The following is a 16,002-nucleotide window of genomic DNA, read 5'->3' as shown; positions in this document are numbered from 1 at the left end:
ACAAATGTCTGGACAGATGTCAAAAAGAAGAAGCAAAAGACTGATACTGTTATAGCCAATTCTCTCAAAGCATCTACTATGATGTGAACTGTTTTAACATTACTTTAAAGGGCCAATTTTACTGCTTGGAATTTTAAAACAATGGTAACTAACTACTGGAATCTTTATCTATATTTTTTGAAAATAGATGACACAAGAGTTTTCACATTACCTCAGGTATGTAAAACAGGGTACTTTTCTTTCACAGAAGGAGGGTTATATAGCACATAAAATATTTATACTTAAATCAACATACATAGTATATGTGTATTTTCTCTTAATTTTCTCTTTTCTTTCTCTCTCTTCTCTCTTTTCTTATTATTTATTTTAACTGCATCTTGTCTCCCTTTCTAAATTCTCTCCTAATTAATTCTAATTGGAATAGTGAACTTAATTACTACAATATTTATTAGATTAATGATAGTCACTGTTATGCTTATTGGGATTGAGGACATGTTCGTGATTAACTCTGAAATGTTCCACTGATGCACATACATCCTTTGAATTATTTCCTTTTAGTATTAACAAATATAAAAAAAAAAAAAAAAGGGAAAATGTACTGTTGCTTAAAAGAAAAACGTTATGTTTTACCATAACGTTCCATCTGTGTTGTAGATCTTTATTCATTCCTTACTGTTAGGACCTCGGTTCTGTCCTCAGAACCGATATGGCCGTTTCCCAGCTCGAGCAAGCCAAATACTCTCAGCAAAGAACCTACCCACAATGCACCTCTCTTAGATAATCCAGATCAAGTTTGCCCGCCCTAGATAAAAGATGTAGTAATAGGAAAAACGTAGAAGGGTCTGTCTGAGCAAATACCCTAACCAGGAGTACCTAAAGTCCACCAGGAGTGCAGGCAGGGGGAAGGAGGGCAGAAAGTAAGGAATGAATAAAATCTACAACACAGATGGAACGTTATGGTAAGACGTAACTTCTTTATCTGATGTTGTAAATCTTTATTCATTCCTTACTGTTAGGACCGGGTTCTCACCTACTTGAGCCCTGGGTTGCCCTAAGGAAGAATATTCCTGATTACCATAGAACCAAAAGATGCTCGTCCCCTGGAGGCCAAATCCAATTTGCAATGATGTATGAAGGTATGAGGTCTTGCCCACATGGCTACTGTGCATATATCATCCATAGAGGCTCTGGAATGAAAAGCTACAGAGGTAGCCATAGATCTGGTAGAATGAGCCTTTACTCTGAAAGGTAAGGGTAGCTTATTCTGTTGGTAGATAAAGGTAATGACATTTCTAAGTCAAGAGGATAAAGTCACTTTTGAAAAAGGTTTATCCAATCTGGGTCCTGCAAAGGCCACAAACAATTGGTCTGTTTTCCTGAAAGATTTAGTCCTGTCCAAATAACAACGAAGCTGTCGGTGCACATCAAGGGTGTGCAAAATGTACTCCCCTCTATTAGAATGCCTTGGGAAAAAAACGGCAGATCATCAGATTGGTTAATGGAAAAAACAGAAATAGCCTTAGGCAAGAAGGAAGGGTCAGTATGAAGTGACACCCTATCCATGTGGAAGATCAAGTAAGGATTCTTGACACTCAAGGCCTGCAGCTCAGATACTCTTCTCGCTGATGTGAGTGCTACTAGAAGTATGGTTTTCCAAGACAAAATTTTCAAATCACATGAATCAAAGGGCTCAAAGGAAGAGCCTGTAAGAGACTGAAGCACCAGAGTCAAATACCAGGGATCCAAGGGAGGCTTGACCAGAGGTTTAACATGTAATACTCTCTTTAAAAAAGTCTTGCATAGGCGATGTGACATAACTGAAGAATTTTCAAGACTATTATGAAAATTGGTGATAGCTGCTAAATGTACAGTGATCGTTGAAGCTAAGGCTCCTGCATGCAGGAGAGTAGTCAGGTATTGCAAAATCTTTTGAATAGGCATAGTGAAAGGGTCTAAGTTCTGGTCTTTGGCCCAAATAGAGTACCTAGTCCATATACTAGAATAAACCTTTCTAGTGAAAGGTTTGTGTGAGGCTAGAAGAATTTCACAAACAGGAGATGGGATGTCAGGCAGCCTGGCAATCAATGGAAATGGACGAACCAGGCTGTGAGCTTGAGACTGTGCAGGTTCGGATGAATCAATCGCTGAGGATGGGATAACAGGTCCTGGGAATGATCTGGGATCCACTGGCTGTGAATCAGATGAGGCCATAGAAACGGGAACCAAACTTGATGTGGCCAGTAGGGAGCAATGAGGATCACTTTGCTTTTCAACCTCTGAGCTTTCTGGAGAAATTTTTGAATGAGGGGAAACTGGGGAAAGGCATACAGAAGACCCGGGGGCCAATTGTGTGTTAGAGCGTCCCTCGGTGGTTCTCCGAGGGGGGAAATCAAGGCAAAATAGCTGCTGCATTTGTAATTCAGGGGGGAAGCAAGGCTTGCCCCAAAGTTGGAAAATCCGAGCTGCTATTACAGGGTTGAGGGACCATTTATCAGGATGTTCCTGCTCAGATTTTCCGCAATAAGGTTGGAACTCACGGGAATGTGCATTGCTATAAGAAAGCGATTGGTAGCTATCACCCAGTGCCAAATCCTCATGGCTTCCTGACACAGGGGGTATGATCTGGTTCTGCCTTGCTTGTTGATATACCAGACGACTGACATGTTGTCTGACTGAATTGCAATGGTCTCCAAAGGCAGGGATGCATGGAACGCTTGCAATGCTAACAGAACTGCCCTCAGTTCCAGGACATTTATGTGCAAGTTGGCCTCGAGGGGGGTCCAGGTGCCTTGGACAGTCTTTCCCTGAAAATGCCAACCCACCCTAATAGAGAAGCATTCGTGATCACCGTGGCCATGGGTTGGGGAAGACAGAACGGTCGACATCAAAGATTCTTTTCTGGCTCCAACCACCATAGCATTTCCTCCTTGCAACGGTTTGCAAGACATATCATGTGGTTGAGTGGGTGGGTTAACAACGACCATTGTGCGGAAAGGAGCCACTGCAGGATTCTCATGTGCAGTCTCATCAGTGGTATCAAAGTAATGGAAGCTGCCATGGAGCCCAAGAGTTGCAGTACAAGACGTGCTGATACAAACGTGTGAGGAAGAAGGTCTTGAATTTGGTGTCTTATTTTCAAAAGCCTGTGAAGGGGGGGAGAGAAGCTTGACAGGATGTTGTGTTGAAGACTGCTCCAATAAATTCCAGTGTCTTCGTTGGAGACATCTGAGATTTGTCTTTGTTGATTGTAACCCCTAAGCAGAGAGCGAGATCTTGAGTGTAAGAAAGGCTGCGGACTAGGAGATTCCTGGTCGGAGCGGTAAGGAGCCAATCGTCTAGATAGGGAAACACCTGAAATCCTTGTAGTCGAAGATGGGCTACCACAACTGCCATGCGTTTGGTGAACACTCGGGGGGGGGGGGGGAGCTGTTGCGAGAGCGAGACCGAATGGCAGTGCCCTGAACTGGTAGTGATTGGCTCCCAACCGGAAGCGGAGAAACCTCCGGGAGCGGTGATCCATGTTTATGTGGTAGTATGCATCCTGTAGGTCTATAGAACACATCCAATTGTCCCTCCCTAGGAAGGGAAGAATGGACTGTACTGTGACCATCCGGAATTTTTGAAGTTTGATAAATTTGTTCAGTAGGCTGAGATCCAGGAATGTTCTCCAGTCCCCTGTCTTTTTTGGCACTAAACAGAACCTCAAGTAAAACCCGGATACTGTCTGTTCTGGTGGGACTGGTTGGAGACACTTTTTCTTAGCAGTTTTTCTATTTCTAAGGCTGCTAATTCCCTCTGATTGGGCGGTACATCGGGGATTTGTTTGATGGGTCTGGGAGTTAGGTCGAAAGGTATTTGGTAGCCTCTGTATATTATTCTCTGCACCCAAACATCAGTAGTAATAAGATGCCAGGCTGGTAGATGCAGAGCGAAACAGCCCCCCCGACTGCTTCCAGAGGAAAGCAATCGGGCAGCTGCTCAGGAGCGCTGGTAGGGTCTGCCGGAGAAAAACTCCCTGGTTACGTGGACCCCCTCTACCCCGAAAGGGGCGTCTTAACATATGTGTTGCCTCCACTGCCCCAGGGAGATTGTTCACCTTGAGTGTCACGAAAGGAACCTTGGGATTTCTTGAATCATATCTTTCTCTCCTTCTGGTTCCTGGAGTAGGGCCTCTGGGGGTTGGAAAAGTGTATGCCCACAGCAGACAAAATCTTTCCATCTTTCTCACTACATGCAAGTGTGTCACGTACCTTGGGTCCAAAAAGTGCAGAGCCGTTCACAGGTGCGTTAACGAAGGAAGATTTAAAGGGGTCTGTGAAATCACACAACCGCATCCAAGCATTATGTCTCATGACAACACCAGATGCAGCAGCTAAAGCTGCCCCCTCACTGGTGTGAGATATCAAATGCATTGAGGAGTTCGAGTTTGATTCAAGGGTAGCTAGCTGCAAGGCGACAGTGTCACGTACCTCATCAGACACTACCTCTTCCAAAGAGGAAAACATTTCAGAAATTAGGTCTCTTCGGAGGCGAGTAAAGTGTGCCAGATAATTCAGCGACCGAATGGCGAAGGTCGCTGAAGCACAGGTCTGCTTCCCTAGTCTGTCCATGGTCCAGGACTCCCTGTTTGGAGGATGGACAGTGGAACTATCTTCTGCCAGTTCCCTCTTGGTGACCGCTGCCACAACCATAGAATCAACTGTCAGCTGCTTGGACCAGTGGGGCTGGTCTTCAGGTGTAGATAAATTTTGTCCGGCCTCCAGGGGACAGGTTCTACAATTATCTGGGGTCTTCCAGGCACACTGCACAATTAGTTTAACAAGATCATCTGCTGGTGGGGTCACCCAGGAAGTAGATGGCCGGGTATGGAAAGCCTGCAGAAACACTGATTCCTCAGAAGAAGGGTTAGAGGACTTCCATTCCCCCACTGTTTGAGGAATTCAAGAATGTCTCCCGAATGAGACGTCGTCTGGGGGAGAACAAGGGGACCCTTCTTCTTCATCACAATCAGTGTCTTCTGTGATAGATTCCTCCGGGGAGTCAAGGTGCTTCCTCTTGCACCATTTCTTCCGGGGTGGCTCTCCAGTGGGATCGTCTGAGGAGGACTCCGGAGAAAGGGTTCCCTTCACAGGGGGTTCTGATACTGGTGTCCTAGGGGCTGGGTGTGGGCCTTCAGAGTGAAGAGTCTTATCCATCACTTGTACAGAAGGCACATCCGAGCCCACTTCCAGTTGAGGGGTTACAAGAGAACTGGAAGCCGTCAGAACCATGGACATAGATGGTGCCAGCGAGAAAATAGGCGCTGGGTTATGTACCAAGGTACAGACAGTCCAAGCACCACTCTGAGAAAGCATCGGCTCCATCGTAGCCGATGCTGCAAGGATGTTCGGTGCCGACAGGGGAGGCACTGCTGTCGGAGCTGAGACAGTATGTACCAAAGCGGGTGCTGGGGGAGGATAAGCAGGGGAAGATGAGATAAAGGATTCCGAGCCAGGACAGATGGAAGGTCTAGCTGGAATGGGCAATCCCCTAGCTACCAGAAGCTGGTCTAGCTCAGAAAAACTCCTAATGGATCTAAAAGAGGCTGCAGAAGGGGAATCAGGTCTTTCTAGAAAGGGTCGTAAGTAGGAGAATATGTTGTCCTCGGCAGGTAATCGAATTTTGGAGCTGATGGAGCCGAAGAAACTGTCGGCACAGTGGCCAGGGATGGTGCCAAGGCATGTACAGTCATCGGAGCCCATGGAGCCAAAGAAGCTTTCGGCACCATGAACAGGGATGGTGCCGAGGCATGTACAGTCATTGGAGGCCATGGAGCTGAGGAAACTGTTGGCACCGTGGATGGGGATGGTGCTGAGGTATGTACAGTCATCGGAGCCCATGGAGCCGAGGAAACTGTTGGCACCGTGGACAGGGATGGAGATGAGGCATGAACAGTCATCGGTGCCGATGTAGGATCCAAAGACGGCACCAAAGTCAGTGGTGCTGTGTTTGGAACCGAGATAGGAGTGAATACTATGGTCAGCACCTAGGGAGAGGACACAGATCCTGGTGCTGAAGAGGTCTGCGTCGAGGGCGCCCGTGAAGCACGGAGCTGACTCGGTTCCGTAACTGATGGAGATGCAGGAACTGAGTGACTCTGTTTTTCCTTATATTTTTTGGTCTTAGGAGGGGGTGAGACCTCCGACCCAGATAGAGCCTCCGAGAAAGGTGTCTTGAGTAAACCTTTTAAAATAAGTTTATTTTTACTTTCTGCTAGATCCACACCCAAACAGTAGACACAACAGACGTGTACCTGAGTTAGGCATCTTACGTCCACACTTGTCATACTGTTTAAAACCCAACTTAACTTTGTCTGACATGGTAAGGAAACAATGCTATCCTGTATAAAAATTAAGGAAAAAATACCAGTGGAGTTATATTAAGGAATACCACTAGTAAAAGGGGGCCTGTCAAAGACAGGAGAGAGGGACAGTCAAAAGAGGTAAAAAATTTAATTACCAAGAAAAAGGGTAGGAAATAAGCCTAGGTTATAGGTGACAGTGATAAAAGACTAACTTGACTAAAAATGTTGTAATTCAGAAGAAAAACTGTCATAAAAACAACAAATTACTACTTAGCTTTGAGAGAGCTGGCTAACACGTCTGACTAGGAATGTGGCAAACGAGATCTGGAGTATCTAGGAGAGGGGCATTGTGGGTAGGTTCTTAGCTGAGCATTTTTGGCTTGCGCAAGCTGGGAAATGGCCATATCGGTTCAGAGGATGGAACCAAGATCCTAACAGTAAGGAATGAATAAAGATTTACATCAGTTGTGAAGCTTTCTTCACATTCTATTTGCGTTGCCATAGCAACAGTAAACACTTGTTGCAGTTTCTAAGAACACTGTGAACCTGCGAAGTGCAGTTAGCCTCACAGATAAATAATAAGAAAAAGTAATGTTGTTTAGTTAGTAAAATGAAAAACAACCTAAGCAAGTTAAAATAAATACATAATAGGACTATTTGTAAATATTTTATGATTTATCCTCATAGGATTACATATTCCTGGAAACACAATTTAAATGTTCCCAAACTACATGTGCACTTAAATGTAGCTGCTTGATTAAAAAGTATTACTCAGTTTAACATGCTGATTCCGCAAGCTGTCTGCACTGTAAAAGTTGCATTTTAAATGTTACTTGAAATTGTCAGTCTCTAGAGCACATGAAAAGATACATATTACTATTTGCAACATGTTATCTTTGCAGTCATCTCACACTCTCTACAAACTCACTTGGCAACAGATAGCTATTCATTTAAAATAGTATAAATATTAAATGTGCCCTTGAAATGCTATTGACATTTTGACAAAATATAATCTGAACTGTAAAATGAATGACTTGAAAGAAGTGAAGTAATGCACAGATTTCAAAGATAGTTCTTGACACTATAGTATTAAGTAAAAATGTATATTCACAGGGAAGTATTGAAATGTTTTAGTCTTCCAGTTAAAATAGTTTACTGTCAACATTTTGCAATACCAGAAAGTTTGAAGAGCTAGGAAATTACTATTATTTGTCTTTATAATGATTATTAGACAGATGCTAGACTCTGCTTTGTTTAATGAATTGTGACACAAGTGTATGAGGAAAAGTGGACTCAATTACTCAAATTGGACTACACACATTCCTGGAAACTCAACTGAAATGTCCCCAAATTACTTGTGAATTGAAATGAAACTGCCTGATTAATAAGCATAACTTACTTTAATAACCAGAATCCATAAGCTATCTGCTCAATATGTTGTTGTTGTTGTGTCTTTCGGCTTTTCCCGGTTAGGGGTCGCCACAGCGGAACTCCGGTCCGCTAATGATTGGCAGTAGATTTTTACGTGCCGAGTTGCCGGCTCTGACGCACAACCTTCAACGAAGGTACGCCCATTCAGGCATGTCTCCACACAGAAGACGCTCTAGCTGAGAATCGAACAGGACAACGTCTTACTGTGAGGCGACAATGCTACCGCAGCACAACCACTGCATGCTAAGCTATCTGCTCAATATATGCTACATTATATATGTCACTTGCATATGACAGTCTCTAGAGCACAAAAAAATACATATTATTTTTGCAACATGCTATATACATTCTAAACTAACTCAATTGGCAACTGACAAGTTATTTATTTGAAACATCAGTCTAAATATTAATTGTGCCTTTGAAATAGTGTTGCCGTTTTGACAAAACAAAACCTGAATTGAAAAAGGAATGATTTGAATAAGTGAAGTATTGCACAGATTTCAAAAACAGCTATTGACACTACAATATAAGTAGAAATGTATACATGCAAGGAAGAACTGAAATGCTTTACACTTTAAGTTAAAATAGATTATTGTTAACTTTTTGCTTTATCAGAAAATTTAAAGAGCTAGGAAATTATTTCTAATTTGTCTTTATAATGTTTACTAAAGTGATGTTACTCACTGACTTGTTTAATGGATTGCAAGTCATGTACAAGATGGACTGCTGAATGTTATTTCTGTTTACCTATGTTTGTTGAATTTCTTTTATTAGTACTGATTTAAAACAAGGGAAAGAAAGGGAAGGGAAATCTCTGTTTTTGGTCAAGGGAGGAGAGGGTTAAGAGTATTCTAACTGCCCTGTGAATTCTCTAGGATGCTCTAAACACTACTTGATTAATACTTACCAAAGGTAAGTCTTGATTACCATATGGGTACCTACACATTCATTCTAGACCAGATGTGATTACCCATTCTGGAAGCAGGAGGTGCCATATGCAGGGTGGGAATTGTCAGGGTGATCATAGTTCATTCTTAGACTCTGCTTTGTAAATCTATAAATATGTAAAAGCACTGCACACTAGAATGTAGGGCACCTCTACTCAGAGTCAGGATACCACTGATAAGCCATATATTTTCATAAGTGTAAGTTGAAGTTGGTGAGCTGAAGAGTGGGAAAGTAAAGGAAGACAGTTCACCTACAGTAAATTCATATTTCATTGGTTATCACTCACTGTCTCCTACAGAGTCCTTTTAGTCGAATTATTTTAGTATTACTCTATTTGTTGTTGGCTTATTTAGTGTATGGTCCTCTGTTGCATTTAATTTATCCGAAATGACATATCTGACATGTTTGGCATCTCTTCAGGGTAACTTCTTCTTTCGGCTTTTCCTGGTTAGGGGTCGCCACAGCGGATCACCTGTCCTCTCATGATTGGCAGTGGAGTTTTACAGTGTCGAGTTGCCAGCCCGGCACCAAACCTTCCACAGAAGGTGCACACACACACGCTCAGACCTAGGGCCAATTTAGAGTGTCCAATCCACCTTCAGCAAATATTGGATATTTTCTAAGTCAACATAATAATTGTTTACACTACTAACATTCCATCCTGATATATAAAATACTATACAATAATACAGAATGTCATATCTCTTTTAAGAAAATTCTCCATATAATAATTTAACATATGGAGCTCAGTTGATATTGTTGGTTAAAGGTATGAGTGACAATCCAATAGATCTATCTTTAGGTATTGGATTAGGGATGACTTTCATTCCATATTTAATGGGAAATCATATTTAGTTGTATTTGATACTTTAGAATTAATGTTTTATAGAAGTACCTTTTAAAGCCTGACCAGAATTTTACCCTACTTGTATTTAAAGAAGAAAGAACATTAAATTGCACTCCCAGGTTTACACCATAAAAAATAACATTCAATGTTATCAGAGAATATGGTATAACTACTATAATCAAAATAAAAAAAGCAAAATGTTTCTTCCAACAATAACTTGAAATGGATTTAACATACTTATCATTAAATACTAATGGCTTAAATAATGTCAATAAAAAAAATCAAACTTACTAAAATATTTAAATCTAAATAAGGCACAAGTAGTATTTCTCCAGGAAACGCATTTTAAGACTAATGATAGCTTTATTTGGAACCCCAAGGACTACACAGTCTTAGCTCAATCCTCCTATAGAACAAAGACAAAAGGAGTATCACTTCTCTGGAAGATAAACATAATCACTCCAAAAATTATTTATAAATATATAGACAAAGAAGGTCTACTAGTGTTTGTTATAATTAAATTTAATAACAGAATATGGACCTTAGCTAATCTATATTGGTTCCCAAGAACTGGCGCAGGAACAGTTAAAAGAACACCTAGACCTTATTTCCAACAACTATAAAGGAAATCTTACACTGGGAAGAGACTTTAATTGTACCTTAGAAGCTTCTGAAACCAAGAAGTCTTTTCGCATAGCAACTATTTCAAAATCCTTAAAAAGATTGATTGATTCATTTCATTTAATAGACACTTTTAAAGTAAAAGATGATAAATCATTATTATTTTCCCATAAAGTCCATAGATTTAGAACACAAACCAGAATAGACAAAGTATTCATAGTTCAAGATTTACTGCGGTGGTGGTGCTGCTGTAGCATTGTAGCCTCACAGTAAGACGTTGTCCTGTTCGATTCTCAGCTAGAGCGTCTTCTGTGTAGAGACATGCGTGAATGGGCATACCTTCGCTGAAGGTTGTGAGTCAGAGCTGGCAACTTGGCATGTAAAAATCTACTGCCAATCATTAGCAGACAGTTCCACTGTGGCGACCCCTAACCAGGAAAAGCCGAAAGACACAACAACAAAAATTCATAGTTCAAGATTTACAAACAAAAATCCTCAACTTCTCAACAGTTCCATGCCCCTTCTCAGATTATGACTCTCTGATAATGAAGCTCCAAATAGAGTTTACACCTTTAATCCTCTCAAATAGAATTCCATCATATATCACGAAAATTAAATTAAAAAAATTAAAGAATTCAGACCCTGGATGTTGTCAGAACTACAATTATTTCTTGAAATTAATAATACAATAGAAATCAGTAGAGTCATGCTTTGGGACTCATTAAAAGTGTATTTATTTGGTAAGACCCTTAGCTGGTACAAAAACAAAGTTAGAGATTGGGAATCTGAATCATTAGACTTGCAAACCAGACTATTGACAGCAAAATCTAAAAAAAACTCAGAATTGTCCAGAAGTCAAAAAAGAAATAGAGGAATTAAATAAAAAATATAATGAAATTCTAACACACAAAACTTGTCTAGCCTTGGAAAAATTAAAAATAAGCTCATTAGCCACCTCCCCCAGATATCTACATAACTTATCTACAAGAATTAAAATACAATCTAAAGCAAATAACATTAGTAGTATATATCATGAAAAGAAAGGGAAAAAAGTATCAGATATAGGAGACATCCTTGAAGCATTTCGGTTCCATTATATGGAACAATTAAAAAAAGAAGATTTAGATACCAACCAAATAAACTTAGCTATAAACCTTATCAATATAAAAAAATTCCAGAAAACTTAAAACTAGACCTACAAAAACCTATATCTTGCAAAGAAATTGTTGACAAGATAAAAGAAAGTAAATCTAACAAAGCTCCAGGGATAGATGGTATAATTACGGAAATTTACAAACTCTTCCCCTCAACAGTAATCTCCCTTTTTCATAAAACTTTGCTAGAAGTCCATGTTAGAAGCAAAAATGCCGCCCTCATGGAAATATTCTCTCATAACACCAATGCTAAAAGATCATAATCCATCAGACCTTTGCACCTCATACAGACCTATATCATTACTGAATAATGATTACAAAATATTCATGTCAATCCAACCTAACAGAATGAAAATCCCACTTCCAAAGACAATTAATAATTATCAAACTGGATTTTTATATAACAGCCACATACATGATAATATTAAAAGGATACTTCCTCTTATAGATTATGTGAATAAAGAAGATAGAGAAACACTTGTAATCGGATTAGACATAGAAAAAGCCTTTAGATTCCCTCAACTGGGAATATCTATTTAAAACTTTAGCATTATTTGAATTTCTACCTTTTTAGTATCTTATTACTAAAAAACATATATGTTAATAACTTAGCCTACATTAAATTAGGTCCTTTCACCTCAGAATCTATCCATATAACAAAAGGTACTAAACAAGGGTGCCCCCCTTTCTCCTACTTTATTTGCTTTGGCTATAGAAATACTTGCAGAAATACCATTTTTTTGTGCTTTCTAGTCAGTCAGAAAGATTACACCAAGTGTACATGAAGTCTACAATTTGTGGCAACCTTTATGAACCCAAGAATATCAGTAGAAAAACTAAAATTAAGAGGAAGGTGGTGTGAGTTATGTCTGTGTTGTCTGTTCGCTTAGAAGAGTGTACACTTAGTGTAGGCATTAATGAATCCCGGGGACTGTGTTTACTTTGACTTATAAAGTCCATTTTAAGACCTAGAACTTAAAGAATACTACCACTATAAAAACAGTTTTTACTTAACAGTTTGCTGTTTACACTTATTTAGTAACCTTGATGGTTCCAGAGATACTAACACTTGTTTGAAATGTGAGGACATAATTTGATTCTAACAAAAAGCACAGGCTCTGTCCATTGGAAGTTACCGTGTAAACTTCCAGACCTCCATTGGATGGAATAAGTTAAACAAGAAACATCTTTATTGAATTATCACTTGACATTGGTAGTCATACATTTATGTAAATGAAAACAAACCATATTGACATTTTTCAGTTGGAAACATTATATATCACTTATAATATTCTACACATTTTCAATCAAACATCACATTGCTCATTCAATTCCTGCCTTCCTTTAAAACCCAGTCCTCCTCCAAAACTTTATTCTGCAGGTATTGTTTCTACAATTAATATTTTTCTATGTAATTTGCTCCTACTCTATTTTAAAGATCCAGCTTCCAGTTCTCTTATCACTATTACTATATTCACAACTTCAAGTAGGGTTGGTTTAGACTTTGAATTCCATTTTCTAGTAATTTATTTTCTAGCAGCCACTAGAACAAAATTCAGCAAGGCCTTACTAGGTCTAGGCAATTCAGAGTCCACATCACAAATAATAATAATAAAAATAAAAATAATAATACTAATACTAATAATAATGATAATAATAATAATAAATTTCATTAGTTATACCAATTTGTTCACCCAGTATTTCTGCCATAGTCTGCAGGGAATTTTTAAAGTCTGCCAACTCTTTTTGCATCCAAAAATATGTTCCCAATTACCTCTTTCTTCCCCATCACAATTCCAACATTTGCAATCTACCTGAGAAAAAATATTTGGGAGTCTTCATGGGGGTTAAAAATACCTATGCAAACACTTACAAGCAAAGATCCTTAAACCTTCTAGATTTTATTGCACATTTGGGAGCCATACATATATCTTCCAATTCTTTCTTTGTGAATTGCTTATCCAGTTTCTCTCCTCAGTCCTTTATAACCTTCTCTGACTGACTTCTTTAGTTATCATGCACTATTTTACATGCCCTACTAATTATCCTTTAACAGCAGCTTCTGTTCTAGATTCTAAAATCTCTATCAGTGCTAGTCTTTCACTTAGGATCCCTGTATTCCTTTCTCTTTGCCTATACTCTGATATCAATCCCTGACATTCAAAGGCAATCTCTACCCCACAGTCCAAATGAATTCTTGGCCTATTTCATTCTCTTACCTTTCCCTCTCTAATTATTTGCTCCCAATACCTTGGTTCCTTTGCCTGTTGTCTCCAGTACATACCAGTTCCCTCTTGCCTAGTCTCTGTATGCCTAATTGCAGTCATCCCTATCAGCAGAATCTTCTTTCTCCATTCCTGTGTTGGCATAGTTATTAGAATACTTTCTGCTACTTTATGAATTCAACATTCTGTGTGGTTATTGTCATTCTCCTTAAGGATCTGCATCCAAAATCCCAATATCTCCTTATTTCCCCTGTTTCATCACCAACTTTTTCTATTTTGAATTATAGCTTTCTGTTTGTGCTGCGTATAGGAGCCTTAACTATGTAGCTTTGGTGCTGAGGTTTACTGATATGCCTTTTTAAGTGGAACAGAAGTATTTGATGTGTTGTGATTCACTCTTATCCATCATTCAATGTTTTCTGATTCTCTCTTTAATGTTCTGCAATTTGCGATTCTCTCTTTTGAGTTTTTAACCTTTCATGATATAAACGTATACACATACACGTTTGTACATGCATGTGTGTGTACATTCTCAGCGCTATAACTGGTTACACTGCAGGCATCTCACATTAAAACATGAAATACATTACAGTGATTACTTATCTATCGATCTATTTGTTCATTTTATCAAAATTAGACCTCTGAGGTGTACAAAGCCAATAAAGTGAGCAGATCTGTTTGTTTGTTTGGGCAGGCTGCAAAGGGCCACAGTGTATATGAATGACAACAGTAAACTGAAGCAAATAACTGTTGATTTTCTTATAGTTATAAATATGTGACATACTGATACTTCTATTAACAGCTTGACCCAGACAGAGTTTTTAAAATACTTAATGGTATCAAGTGAAAGCTTACATAAAGCTGGAAAACTTATCACTGCTATCTAGTATCAAACCATAACCACTCTGCATCTATTTATACTTGTTTAGAAATAATAAATATATTTATGTGTATTTTCATAAATATCATACCACAGGCAGTGTCCACACAGTAGCATGGTGGAAAAGGATTACACAGGATAGATCAATACATCTCAGAGAAAAACTCCACAGGGTCTTGTTTTGCCTATTCTACAGCAAATAGAATTCATGACTTAAAAAGCTCAATTATTTAATTTGGTACTAGATGCTAATCAAATATTAGATTCATGGAAGGAAACTGTGGTTACAGTGATCCCTAAAGAAGGGAAAGATCAGAGCCTTTATTCTTCACAAAAAACAATATTTATTTTAAATCGTGATATGAGCTTTTATGGTAATACGGTATTGACAGTAGCAAGATTTGTTCGAATTTTAACAGTCAGTCATGTTTTTGAATGAAGACAAACCTTTGATGATATCTGACATCAAATTTAGAAGGGTATAGAGTATAGGATTAAGAATTTTAAATATAATTAGATTTGACATGTACCAAAAAAAACTGCTACGTAAGATGTTGGCTAAAGGGTTTAAATGTGAAGCAGCAATTAAGTATATTTCATCATTGAGTTTACAAAATAAATAAATTATTTATGGAAGGATGAATAGATTCATAGGTTGGTACTAGGCTATCAGCCCTAGGGCCTATACAAGCCTAGCCATAACAATTCCCTGGTTATTTCTTCCCACACTATTTACTTCCCTGGATCCCTGTCTAGCAGAGTGATTGACGTGATCCCCGGGGTGAATTTCTTTTCTCCCATCCAATCGTCAAGGTTCTTTTTTTTAGAGGGCCAAAGAGGCTCTCTGCTTGACATGCATGGGCAATCTATTCCAGAGTCTGGGGAGTCTCTGGGTCAGGAACCTATCCCTCCAGCATGTTAAGTTTATTGTGATGACAAAGTTTAGATCCATGGAGCATGTGGCTCTGAGGGATTGGGATTTCTTTAAGTGTAGCATGTCCAACAGCTCTGGGTTTGACATGGCCTTGTATGTTAAGCAGAGATCGCCTCTGAGTAGACGATATGCGACAGAGTATAGCTGGAGTTTTTCAAGGCGGTCAGCATAGGGCATCTGCTTTAGGCCTGTGATTCTTTTAGTGAGGTATTTCTGCTGCCTTTCCAGTTGTTGCAGATGTCTTGAAAGGTACATACCAAACGGGGCATTGTATTCTATAATGGGTCTAATGAGGGATGAGCAAAGTGGGACAATGACCTCTTTTTTTCTGGATGAAAAGCCCTTAGTGAGGAGGTGTGCCACATAGAAGGATTTCCTGACTGTTGTGGCGATGTGGTTATCGAAGGTGAGGCCACTGTCCACCTGTGTCCCTAAGTCTCTTATCACACTTTCGGTGTTTAGTGTACTACTACCTATATGGTAATGTACTGCTACCTATACGGTAATTCACAGGTACATGTTTCTTCCCAAAGGGGATAACTATACATTTCTTGGCATTGAGCTTGAGCCCATGGCTCTGGCACCAAGCATCTGTTTCTGTAAGGCCCTTTTGTAGAGT

The 16,002-nt window shown here is 39.3% G+C and overlaps 1 protein-coding gene across 2 annotated transcripts in view; it reads right to left on the bottom strand.

Moving 5' to 3' along the window:
- Positions 1–16,002, bottom strand: part of LOC122813052 (cholesterol transporter ABCA5-like) — a 2,390,735-nt gene that overhangs the window by 853,921 nt on the left and 1,520,812 nt on the right. The window lies entirely within an intron of this gene.

This window comes from Protopterus annectens, chromosome 10.part0 (assembly GCF_019279795.1).
Source record: "Protopterus annectens isolate FY-2018-M chromosome 10.part0, PAN1.0, whole genome shotgun sequence".
In the NCBI taxonomy this organism is placed as follows: domain Eukaryota; kingdom Metazoa; phylum Chordata; order Ceratodontiformes; family Protopteridae; genus Protopterus; species Protopterus annectens.
Note: the sequence above shows the minus strand (reverse complement) of the source record. Positions and strands in the feature narration are given on the sequence as shown.